The sequence below is a fragment of the Zootoca vivipara genome, chromosome 12 (assembly GCF_965207765.1).
Source record: "Zootoca vivipara chromosome 12, rZooViv2.hap1.1, whole genome shotgun sequence".
In the NCBI taxonomy this organism is placed as follows: Eukaryota; Metazoa; Chordata; class Lepidosauria; order Squamata; family Lacertidae; genus Zootoca; species Zootoca vivipara.
Window position 1 is genome coordinate 15,534,582 of NC_142595.1, and position 13,784 is coordinate 15,548,365.

Consider the following 13,784-nt stretch of genomic DNA (forward strand, 5'->3'; position numbering starts at 1 on the left):
AGCAGGTCTAAAATGCAGGATCTGACTGAGACTACAGGCTTGGATTTGGGTGGGATACTGCAAGAACATCCCCTCCCCCTCCTCTGCTTATTCTCCCTCCCTCCCTCTCCCTCTCTCTCTTCTCTGCGGTGGGTTATTAGGATGTGAGTCGGGTGCTGCTGCTGAGAGCTGGTTACTATAAATAGCCTGGCTGCTCCACACGATCCCTTTTGCACCAGGCTGCAGTGAGCTATAAATAGCACTTGGCCACGTGTAGCAGCCTCCCCTCCCCTCCCCCAACCCGGCTCCCATCCCCCGACATGGCCAGAGACGGCTGCTCCTCTTTCGACACAAGGGAGACACATGTGCTCCCCTCAGCTGGAGACAGTGCCTCCCATGAATAAAGGCACACAGTTTCATTCATGTTCTTTCATAACATCAGCTGGGGCACCCTTGGAGAGGGAGGGGCCGCTTCACCTGGGCAGCACACACTGCGACATATGAATGGGAGAGCCCATTTGCTCCCAGCTCTTGGGAACATAGGAAGCTGACATATACAGAGGGCCCCCTTTGACTGTGTCGAAAGGCACAGAATGGTATCAGGACAGTTATACACCGTTTGCACCTGAAAACATGTTGGGGCAGAAGGACTGCTTCATCTCCTATCCGTGTGGCTTCCTGTTGAAATCCTGCTATTTTATTTCTACCACAAAGCACACACGCGCACACACACACATACACACACCGGGCAACTGCAGGAGAGAGAAAAAGAAAGAAAAATAAATGGGAGCACTTGTGGTATGAAAGGTTACAGGGTTTGAGCAGGAAGCAAAGGGTCGTGGAAACCAGGCAACTTTTGCAGACGCAAACAATATTGAAAACGGATTCGCATGTCGCTCCCCTGATGCACACCAGTAATCATGAATGCACAATGTTATAAGAATTTTGAGGTCATATATATATATATATATAATAATAATAATTGTTCATAAAACATGTACATGAATGTACAGAAACATGTCTGAAGCAGCACAGGAAAACAGGCCTGACTGACACCATTTTGACTCTCTCTGACCAGGTGTTCCTCTGCAAGGAAGAAGTGGGGTGGGGGGAACCTTCTCATTGTCTCAGGAATTAAAGTGATAACCCTGGCATCCTGATACCTGAGTGCCAGACAAAAGGGTGTGATTAACTTGGCTGGGAAACAGGGAAATGTAAATATCTCTCAATTTTGTTGATTAGGTTTTGGGGGCAGGGGGCAGGGTCCAGACTGCTCAGATTACTGCCACCAGACCTCCCCTTTCATGATGTACCTATGATGAATCTAGGGAGAGTGGTCTTGGGCTACACCCCTTCTGTGACATATGGATGATGCTTCTGGGGGGTGGGCTGAAACCAATTTCAAATTTCTTTTTAAGGGCAAGACACCTCTGTTTGGGGCCTTCTTTGTTCTCCTGCGTGAGAGGAAGGACCCTGTTGCAACAGCGAAAATAAAAGTGCCTTGCTTCGTACGTCCTGGTTTGGTCTCTGTTATTTGGTGGGCAGGAGACGCTTAAATTCGTCTGTTTGCCTGGATCCTTGGGCTCTCCCTGGGCAGGATCCATTTCTCTGGGTTCATAGGAACCAGCTTAAATTTTACTTCACAATAAAAAGGATGCCTGGAAGAGCCAAGATCTTCTGGACGGTGGGGGTTGGCCTGTCTTGGTTGCACTATAGATCAAGAGTGCCCCTCCAGGATGGCAATGATGAGATAACATTGGGGAAGCATCGCTGAACAAGCAGGATGACAGTCCAGTATACTATAAATCCAACCCCAATGACAAGTTGCAGAGTCTACCTGCAAACAACAACAATACCCATCTAGGGACACACTGCATCAGACCCTTGAGTCTAGCTCAGTACAGCCTGCACTGACTGGCAGCAGCTTTGTAGGGTTTCAGACAAGAGACTTCCCCACCCTCCTGGCACCCTCCCTTTGCATGCAAAGACCGTGCTCTGCCACTGAGTTACAGCTGTTCCTTAAATAAAGGGATCGGCCCTCTGCTGCACACTTGCCTGGGATACAAATTCAACCCCAGTTTGCGGCATGCTTCTTTGATACCTGGCAACAGCAGAGAGTGGAGGACGGGTCAGCGGATAAGGAGAGGGTCAGGAAGGAATGGGAGGAAGTTAAATGGGTTTGGGTCATGGCTATGGGAGTGTCTCAAGGCCATAAGGTGAGCCAGCAAGTCGAGAGCCAAGAGAGATATACAGCCAGGATCTACAGGTAGATCTGTGACTAATTTACACTAGATCCATAAGGATTCTGACTACAAATTGTTTAGCAGTAGAAAGAACAAAAAGGGCTTCCCCACCACACTTCTAAATTAGGCTGCTAAGATTCAGAAAGCTTGCTGGGAAAATCAGCTTGCTTGTGTGATAGGACAACGAGACCAGTTCTGATCATGAAAACAATTTCCTGGGTTCAGCAGGTGCCTCCAATACATGCTGCTCCTTAATTCTAACTGGATATCTTTTGCACTTGCCTCTGGTTGGTAGATCTTGGTGTTCTAAGAGGAGGAGGAGGAGGAGGAGGAAGAAGAAGAAGAAGAAGAAGAAGAAGAAGAAGAAGAAGAAGAAGAAGAAGAAGAAGAAGAAGAAGAAGAAGAAGAAGAAGATCAAACAAACCTGAAGTCTGCCCATTCCTGGGCCTTGTTGTTCAGGCAAGATCAGGGCCAGCCCTAATCTTAGACAAAGTGAGGTGGCCACCTCAGGCAGGAGATGCTGGAGGGCAGACAGCCGCCTGGCTGTTCCTCATGAGTCCCTTGGCTGTACCCTTTTGTCAGAGGACAGAGCTGTGTATGCCATGTGGTTTGTTCTGCACCCCCAGATTCAGTCTACTTGGTTCAAGTGCAGAAGAGGAAACTATCTTATATTGCCAGTACAAGAAGAAGCTTTGACTTGTCAGTCTAGTTGGCTTGTGTGCATGGAACAACGAGGGCATCATCTTGCCATTTGCCTCAGGCTAGCCCTGGGTGAGATCTGGGTTCAAACAGAAAGGCTTTGTGGCCCTTCTTATCCAAGAGGGTCCAGTGGTCAAGGCCAATCCAGAGGCTCTGGAGGCTTCACTGCTTGGGAAATGCTTCAAGCTCCATTTCTGATCATTCATCACCACAAGGGACAGGTGTTCCTGGTCACTGAAACAACCTGTTGTTGTTGTTGTTGTTAGTTTTTTTACACAAAATTTGACATTGTTCAATTCGCATTCAATATAATAATTTCTTACATTTTGACTTCCCGTCCACGATGCCCCTATTGTAATCCTTTATCTGCTGCCATAACTACCATTTATTTTCTATTATATTGTAACCTATTACAATCATTTATTTATTCTTCTTCCCTTGCCTATAGTTCAAATCCTGCTCACGATGTCATTTGACTGTAACTTTTTCACAAATAGTGTGGAAATCATTTCCACTCTTCAGCAAAATTTCCGGCTTTTTGATCTCTTATTTCTTCAATCAGCTTCACCATATCTGCATATTTTTGTTTGTTTGTTTGTTTGTTTGTTTGTGTATTGCCCATCTGACTAGGTTGCCCCAGCCACTCTGGGCAGCTTTCAACAATTAATCTTCCAGGTTCTAGCCCTGGTAGGTCCTGACAACAGTCAATAGAACAATGTGGACTACTGGCTTATTGTGAGGAAACCCCACACACACACACACACACACTGCGACACACATAAGAGACAGCAAATAAAAGTGGGTGATGGAAAAGACAGCATCAAGGACTCAGCTCTCTATGCCTCTGTTGTCAAACCTCAAAATTCAGCCTCAAAATATGATCACAAGCCAGATGTGTCACAGCCTACACACTAGAATAAGATGGCTGAGTGATCCATATCAGTTGATTCAGAATCAAAATAATTGCTGGTTTCCAAGCTTCTATGACCTCTTGATGTTTTTGTTTTTGTTTTTTGGTGGTGTATCAATACCCAGGCTAGTGTTTCCAAAGCTTACTAAGCCATTCTCTTTTCTAGGTCTCATGCCTTACCTTCAATAGAATACAAAAACTACTTCCCAGCCATTCAGCCTCCATGCCCACACATGAATTATGGCTGCATTCAGGCAGCCCCCTATACTCCTTCTCCCCTCCCTTCTTCCTGTCATATGCAGAGCTTAATTCATTATATTCCTTCTTAAAACCACAGTTTACCATGACACCCAAACCAGGAAACTGCTGTTTGAGCAAATTCCCGCCCCCCCCCACAACCAGGATTACAATTTACAAACCTGGATCAAACCAAAGTTTGCCACCCTGCTTTCAAGGGACCACTTAAACCACAGCTTGCTGGTTTGGATGTTAAGACTGTCTGAATTCAGCCTACAAATGAAAGCCCCTTCCAAGAATAAAATGGTCACAGCATCTGTTATGGAGGTGCATGCACAGAATAAAGGCAGATTATTTATGAATGGAAGATTATGGCTGTAAAGCAGAGGTGGATGTAGGAAGCCTGGGGCTGTGGGGGAGGGGGGAAAGGAATCCAAAGACTGATACAAACCAGGTCAGCCTAGCTGCTTTGTCAGCTGTGGCAACAAATATTTTGCTGCAATAAAATGGAACAAGAGAAACGCCCATCGTTCATCCTAACTCTCCCTTGATATATAGGAACTTCTGCTGGCAGAGATTTGAGATAAACCGTGGATGGTGACTGCTTCTATCGCATACATTCATTCACTCACATCAAGCACATCCAACTAATCACCGGCTTGTATCAGGCTCTGGGCAGGACCATGAGTAAAGGTAAAGGTAAAGGGACTCCAGACCATTAGGTCCAGTCGCGGACGACTCTGGGGTTGCGGTGCTCATCTCACTTCATTGGCCGAGGGAGCTGGCGTACAGCTTCCGGGTCATGTGGCCAGCATGATTAAGCAGCTTCTGGCGAACCAGAGCAGGGCACGGAAACGCTGTTTACCTTCCCGCCGGAGTGGTACCTATTTATCTACTTGCACTTTGACGTGCTTTCGAACTGCTAGGTTGGCAGGAGCTGGGACCGAGCAACATTCGAACTGCCGACCTTTCTGATCATGAGTACACGGCATTAAATGCATCAACAATCCGAACCAAGATAGCCCAAATATCTCAAACGTCATCTATCCCCATCCCTGTCCAGCAGATCTCCCGCTAATGGGTTGTTGATCATGCATCCACTCTGCCTTAGTTCTTCTGCAGTGATTATTCTGCAAGGAGTAACATTCACTCTCCGCTTATTTATTCTGCAGTATATTTTGTCTGCAATTTTTGCACTAACTTTAGATGCATAATTCTCCGAGTCAGAGTGTGACTCTGGATTGTGGGCTGTAGTTTTGTTACAAAAACTAGATATAGTCAATAAGCAAATTTGGGTTTGAGAATGAATTCAGGATATATTTGGTGCTTTGATCATCAGTGGGGATGCAGTTTTCTCCTAATCATTCACAGTGTTTTAAAAAATTGCATTAGAACAGCCTGCTGGATTGGACCAATGGTCCATCTAATCCACCATCCTGTTCTCACAATCACCAACTACGTAGAGACCTGTGGGGTACCTGCTGAGCACAATAGCATTCTCCTCTGCGGTGGTTTCTAGCAACTGGTATTCAGAAGCATTACTGGCTCTGACCAGGGAGGCAGAGCATGGCCTCCATCGTGGCTTGAAGCCATTGATATCCTTAACCTCCATGGATTTGTTGAATCATCTTTTAAAGCCATCCAAGTTGGTGACTATTCGTTGACCACCCCTTACATTTTGACTCCAGGAAGGCAAAGAATTGGGACACTTGCGACCGCTGCTGAATGTTCCATCCTTTTCAATGAAAACACCAATTTGCCTCTGGGTCTCCTTATGTCATTGTGCCTCCTTTCCCTCCCTCCCTCCCTCCCAGTCACATGCTCAAAAAGGCAAACAAACCAAGAGAGGAAATGGAAATCATCCTAGGGAGAGGAAAGCAGAGTCTAAAACATACAAACCTGAAAAGTATTTATTTCAGCTTATCCCAAACTCTTCCTTTGTGTTCAAGGCTCAGTCCTCGGGGCAAGTGGAGCTAGGCTAGAGCAGCAGGACGGAGGCCACTTGGAAAAGGCCCTTGTGTGGCACCATTGTAACTGCCCCACAGCTTGGTGAACCAAACAAGGGTTGTTGCGTCGCCCCTGGGTGGTTTGGCTCCAGACTAATCCCACTGATTAGCAGGGGGAAGAAAAGGGAAGTGGAACAGGAGCTGTGATCCTCCCATAGCTCAGGACATTCAGTTTTCCACTGCCCCAGCCTCCTCCTGTGCCTTTTAACACCCACCTGAAACATAGTGAGTGAGGTTTTTCACACAGCTCCTCTCCAGGCTAGGAAATATTGCACGTGTTTACTTTCTGGGTGTGAGACTGACTTTAAAGGTACAGGAGAAGGAGCCATTTAAGAAAGCAGCTGATCATTGCTGAGCTAGGACTGGAATCCACATCTGTCCCTGGGCAGGCGCCAGGTGATTTGGAAATCCATCCAACTGCACTGATGCATGCAATGATGTACAATTGCAGTTTGAAATACAGTGTGGAGGAAACGATCTCACTGCATTTTAAGCTGGTAATGTGTGTGCAGCCGATGTTTTTTGGAGACGGGCCTCATTAGTGCATCCGTTGCTATTGTGATGGCTCAACAGAACACGGTTGCGTGACTGTCAAGGGCATCTACTAGACATTGTTGGTGATGTGATTCTAGACAGGCTACACAACTGAAGCCAGCCACAGCCATTCCATTCGGTGAAGCCTGTGTCAATGGGGCATAGAGATGGCAGTTACAATGTCCATGCAGTGCCTTAAAAGGTAAAGGTACTCCTGACTGTTAGGTGCAGTCACGAACGACTCTGGGGTTGCACGCTCATCTCGCTCTATAGGCTGAGGGAGCCAGCGTTTGTCCGCAGACAGCTCTCAGGTCATGTGGCCAGCATGACAAAGCAGCTTTTGGCGAACCAGAGCAGTGCACAGAAATGCCGTTTACCTTCCCGCCGGAGCGGTACTTATTTATCTACTTGCACTGCATGCTTTCAAACTGCTAGGTGGGCAGGAGCCGGGACTGAGCGACGGGAGCTCGCCCCGTCGCAGGGATTTAAACCGCCGACCTTCTGATCGGCAAGCCCTAGGCTCAGTGGTTTAGATCACAGCGTCACCCACATCCCATATGCAGTGCCTTACAGGTTTCCAAATTCTGAGATGGCTAAAACAAACTTTTGATTAAGGAGATGTTTGAACGGTATGCAATTGGACCCATCTTCTGTTCCCCCCACCTACTGTTAAGAAGACCCCACTTGAATCATGCCAAAGGTCCATATAGTCTAGCATCACGTTGGCCAACTGGGTGCCTCCAGGGAGCTCACTGGTAGATCACTGGTAGATCATTGGCTCCCCCCAAAGATGCTGCACAACTGTGGCTCCCCTTAAAAAAGCTCAACATTTTACCTCCTCCCTGAAAAAACTCAACAACTTTGACCTGAACCCCAAAAAGGGGGTAGATCACTGCCAGTTTTTAACTCTGTGAGTAGATCGCAGTCTCTTGGGAGTTGGCCACCCCTGATCTAGGGTTTCCATATTTGTTGAACTCTTTTGGAGCTGTTTCCGCTGCTTTTTCCATCGTGTTGCCATACATCTGGGTTTCCCCTGACATTTTGCCCCCGGCCCCATTTTTACACCAGAAAAGGTCAGGAATTTTCCTGACATATGGCGAGCATAGGCTGATCATTCTGAGAACAGGAAGCTGGCCTAGATGGGCTACTGGCCTTAACAGCTACTGGCTTGTGTTACTCTTGGAAAAGGGAAATGACTCTTCCAAGATAGTATCTGCTGAATCATATACAAGCAGCACCGGGGAAAAAAGAATTTCCCCCCAACCTTAAACTATTGTTTTCATTATATGCAGATTTAACAGGTCAATTCACAGAAAACTACTTTGGTTAAGTGGCTAGGATTTCTTGAATTGGATAACGGCTGTAAAAAGAGTTGCTTTTTTAATTCATATTTGAAGTACTGTTCCGTGAACCTGGAAACAGCATCTTTTTGTTCTCTGTGTTCTTTGTTTGTTTGTTTTGGCCCTCTGCTGCAGCAGACAGTCACTCTTCAGGAGATGATGGAGAGACGGTTCTGTTCACCTCTCTCAAGAGAAAAGGAGAGGGAGGAGAGAGAAACAGAACAGCTTTGCCATCTGGTGGAAGAATTGACAAACTACATATATATATGTACCCCCACACCTGCTGATTGCTTTTGTAGCCAAAACAGCAGCACACAAGACAGTCCAATGAGGACTCAGGGTCCACTGAATGACAGCTGAAAAAAATTATATGGAAACAAGAGGCAGTGATAAGGGGGCTGGAATGAATGTTCATTGAGCCCCTGGGAATCTTGAATTCTTCAACCCAGCATGAGAGGAATGCAATAGTCTGTCTGTAATTATAGTAAAGGTAAAAGGACCCCTGACTGTTAGGTCCGGTCGTGGATGACTCTGGGGTTGCAGCGCTCATCTCGCTTTACTGACCGAGGGAGCAGCTGTACAGCTTCCGGGTCATGTGGCCAGCATGCCTAAGCCGCTTTCTGGTGAACCAGATGTGCTTTTGAACTGCTAGGTTGGCAGTAAAGGTACCCCTGACCATTAGGTCCAGTCGTGGACGACTCTGGGGTTGCAGCACTCATCTTGCTTTATTGGCCGAGGGAGTCGGCGTACAGCTTCCGGGTCATGTGGCCAGTATGACTAAGCCATTTCTGATGAACCAGAGCAGCTCACGGAAACGCCGTTTACCTTCCCGCCGGAGTGGTACCTACTTATCTACTTGCACTTCAATGTGCTTTCGAACTGCTAGGTGGGCAGGAGCAGGGACCGAGCAACGGGAGCTCACCCCATCATGGGGATTCAAACCGCCGACCCTCTGATCAGCAAGCCCTAGGCTCAGTGGTTTAACCTTTCCATTTATTATTCACATATGCATGTGTGTACATATAGTTTCTTAGGGCATCTTTTCATTTATTTAAAATATTCTCTCTGTCTTTCAACTCTGGGAGTCCTCAGGGTGCACACAAAATCAAACAAAGCACAATTTCCATTAAAGAATAAATGATAAAATAATCAGAATTAAAACAATCAGGAACCAAATTCACTCCTTTTGTCCACTAGATGTCAGATTTGTCCCATCATTTTAGCTTTAATGTTGCCACTTCAGATGTTTCTGAGCTGATGGCAAGAGTTGCAAAGCAGGGAATCGTAAGGGGTGTGGCTCAGGAGGGGGTGTGGCCTGTGGAGAGTGCCAAGGACCAGACAGAGAGTCCCAGAGGGCCACATTTCAGGCACAAGTTCTCCATCCCTGTTTTAGTACATACTCCAGTCCTCTCTCGTATTTTCCAGTCTGTATGTAAGAGTATAATCTATTTCAAACATCAGGTTTCTGAGCAGGGCTGCCAACGCAAGTACCAGACCCTGAGTCAGCAGGGGCCCCAGACTCTCTAACTTACTTTCTTTTAAAAAAATTAAAAAATAAAGCTAAATCAGACATTTCTGAAGAAAGTTAGAGCACAAGCACAGAAGCAACTCTGAGGCTGCAGCACTTGGCAGGCAGTTAAGGAGCTTAATCAGTTAATTGCTAAAGGATTAGAGGACGAAATGCTGACCATCCTCATCTGGGATTTGGGAGGGGGCTCTTTGAGAGCGGAAAAACCCCCGAAGTGGTTCATTACTGCTAGCCTGACCCTGGACAGAGGTGGATACTAGGCTATGTTTGTTTAAGCACTTTCCTCCTTGTCCAAATTATTTCATTCACTCCCCAAGTGTGCTGCCTTTACAGAATAAAACTTAAGTGACTGGCTCTGGCATGTTTTACTCAAGAGTAATTCCCTCAAAATAAATGAGGATTCCTTCCTACTTAGGAAAAAATGTGCTTCCCCCCCTCCCCAAAAACCCTTGCTTTTCCATATCCTCTACCCAGTCACTAGCAGTCTGCTTGTATCATTGGGCTGGTTATTTATTAATATGTCATAACTGCATCCGTTTGCAAAATTTATGTCTGAATCTGTAATTCTGTTGAATAGTTGTAGTCGTGGGACAGCAGAAACACAAGGCTACTTTGCTATTAAGCAAGCACAGAAAGGCAGGCTACATAAATCCATCCATCACCTCCTCCTTCTTGTAAACAATGAAGCTCCATCTTCCAGCTTTTGAGTCTTTGGCTGGATCAGGAACTTGAGCCATCCAGGCACTGTTGGACTTCACTTCCCATCAGCCCCCAACAGCATGGCCAATGGTCTCAAACAGGAGCTGTAGTCCGACAATTGCCTTAGCTAATCCCTGACCATACTTCTCCGAGAATATACCGGTATGTGTTCTGTAATCACGATGCCTAGATGCCAATCTACTGGAGAATGAGCACATTCCACCAGCTGTGTAAAATTCTAGATCACCTGGGAACAAAACATTCACACCTTTTTTCCCCTGCAACCAATTTAAATGGGTGGTTATGCCCACCCTACTGTTACCAGTGTAATAAATGATACCCCCCAGCTTTTTTCCCCCTGCAGTCACAAGATATTCCTCATCACATTTGTGCTATAATTTGTTTAATCTCTCATTATAGTATGGAGGCTGGGAGAAAGACCAAGGAAACGGGTGAACATTTATTGGAGAGATTGTGTTAAAGACAATTACATTGATTATGGGGGAGAGAGGGAAAGGGAGGAGGAAACTAATGGAACAAACACCTCTTCCTTGTCACAGTCCATAGTCAGCACATTCGAAACCACCACTATAATCAGTGTAATAAAATATCACCTTCATTGGAAGTCAATGTTTAAAAACTGTGCAACTAAGATTGTGCTATGGAATCTCCCACCATCTTTTCCATCCCCACAGGAATGGCTGTAAACAGGAAGGGGCAGAGCAGAAAGACAAGTCACGAGTGTCAGAAAGACTGGCAAGCCATTTTCTGCTCCAATAAATGTCCCCAATGCACCGATGGGCAGGAAAAAGTCCTTTATCTCAGCGCATAGCTTCCTGTCAAAATCAGATGAGGAGAAACAACGACAGATTGAGGGAATAGATCTGGCTTTGACAAATAGGAACCAGTGTGGTGACAGTACTGTGTGCCCTTTCTCTCAATATACCGTGGAACCTCGGTTTACGAACACCTCGGTTTACGAATTTTCAGTTTACGAACGCCGCAGACCCATCTGGAACTGATTAATTCACTTTCCATTACTTTCAATGGGAAAGTTCGCTTCAGTTTATGAACGCTTCAGTTTATGAACAGACTTCCGGAACCAATTACACCCATGCTTCGGGTTAAGTACGCTTCAGGTTGTGTACTCCGCGGACCCATCTGGAACGGATTAATCCACTTTCCATTACTTTCAATGGGAAAGTTCGCTTCAGTTTATGAATGCTTCAGTTTAAGTACTCCGCGGACCGTCTGGAACAGATTAATCCACTTTCCATTACTTTCAATGGGAAAGTTCGCTTCAGTTTATGAATGCTTCAGTTTATGAACAGACTTCCGGAACCAATTGTGTTCATAAACCGAGGTACCACTGTATCTGCAATAGATTGGCAAATAGTTAAGTTGCTGGCTAAAGCGTTTTGCATTGATTGGTTGTCTTTTTTCAGAAGTGTTTTTTATTATTTTGAGCAATTGTAAAAAAGGGGGGGAAGTGGGCTGTTGGAAACCACTTTATGGATCTTTATATACATTCCTCACAGCTAGTTCAAGACTTTTTGCTGCCTGAATTGTAGGACAAAGTTTTTTATTTAAAGCAGTGTTTCTCAAAACTTGGGTCTCAGCTGCTTTTGAACTACAATTCCCTTCATCCCTGGCCACTGGTCCTGCTAGCTAGGGATGATGGGAGTTGTAGTCCAAAATAGCCAGAGACCCAAGTTTTAGAAACTGTGATTTAAAGCATTTTTATCCTGCTCTTCAGCTATAAAGACTCCCATCGCCACTTACATAGAATCAATTATAATAAGACAGTCCTCTGAAAAGACTCAACTCAAAAGAACACAGTGATGAGGAGGAAAGAGGGGAAGAAGCTTAGTCACACACCTGTTCTTAGAGTTGAATAGTTGATCTTTCATCAGAGGAGATGTAATGGCCATAGCTGCCAAGTTCTCCCTTTTTTAAAGGGAAATTCCCTTATGCTGAATAGGCTTCCTCGTGAGAAAAGGGAAAACTTGGCAGCTATGGTAATGGCCCCTGCTTCCCCATCTCTCCCACTGCTGCAGCCTCATGGGACAGGATGTGTCTACATGATCTGAACTACCCTGGCTCCTTTGGAATGAGCAGAATAAATACACTTTGGATTGTATCTTCCAAAAGTTGCCACTGCTGTATTTTGTGAGCATTCACAGGAACTTCCAGGTTTTCCCCTCTCCCCCAACATCAAATACAAAAACTTGCAGTCACACTGAGAAAGATCTCTTCCCCTCCCGTGTTAATGCTATCAGCTTCATTTGTATCAGCTCTGGAATGACAAAGAAACACCTAATCAGTGCACCCTGCATAGAGATGGCACCTCCCCATCCACACTCCAAGGGCAGAAATGTTTGTTTTCAAATGCATCTCAGTATGTATGAAAGCTAGTTTTTTAAAAATATTAAAGCTGCTTCAGGTTTTTAATTAATGGCTTCAAGTTTTTAATCAACACTTTTAACCAATTTTTATTGTTTTAGTTGGTTGCCTCAATATTTATGCTTTTTATTGAAATTTTATTGCATCATATTACTTTTTTAGCCACTCTGGAAACAGATATTTATAATGAAGGAAAGGGGGTTATAAATACTGTAAAAGAAATAAACATTGCAGCCTTCAGAAAAACCAAACATTGTGTAACATCATCAGTTCTTGGATTCCTTTGTATTCAAGGCTCTGCAACTACCCTCAAACAAGAATTATTTAACATATATTTTAAATGCATTTCAGGTTTGCATCCCATGTTAGTAATAATCAGAGCAGACCCACTGAAATTAATGGGCATGACTATAACTCAGGTCCCTTAATTTAAATGGGTTTACTCTGAGTAGAACTTAATTGGCTCCAACACCAGATCTCAGCTCCCTTCCTTCACAATAGCTCTTTTTCCCCAGCTGATAGAGCCATTTTTATTCCAGCAGGATTTTGCCTACTATAGCTGATCTGCGAAAGGCATTGTTATCAATAATCTCTGCCAATGTTGCGCTCTTTCTCTCTCTCTCTCTCTGTTGCTCAGAGGGCCTTTTTGTGCCCTGGCTGCTTCACCAGCTACAACCCCTTTTTAACACAGATGACTTGGCCACTGTGTTCCAAGTTCTGGTAACTTCCAAACTGGTTCACTGCAACGCACTCTCTCTGGGGCTGCCCTTGGAGGATGACTTAGAAACTTCAGTTGGTCCAAAATGCAACAGCCAGACTGCTGGCTGGGGTTCCATTTAGAGCTCATGTAACCCCTGTTTTGAAACAGCTGCATTGGTTGCTAGTTCGGTTCCGGGCCCAATTCAAAGTGCTCACGTTAATGTTTACTATGACTCGGGGCCCCAAATATCTGAAAGACCCACTTCCTTCCCTACAGACCTTCCTGAGTGCTGAGATAAGCAGAGGGTAGTTCTTTGGTAGTTCCTCCACCCTCAGAGGCTGAGGGCCTTCTCTGTGGTGGCCCCTAAGCTGTGGAACACCTGCAAGAACAAATGCTGCGTCTGGCGCCTTCGTTGTACAGCTTTTGGAGAATGCCGAAGAGGCACCTCTTTAGCCTAGCTTTTAATACTTGAGGTGTATGTTTTCAGGGCCCACCTCACTTTTATG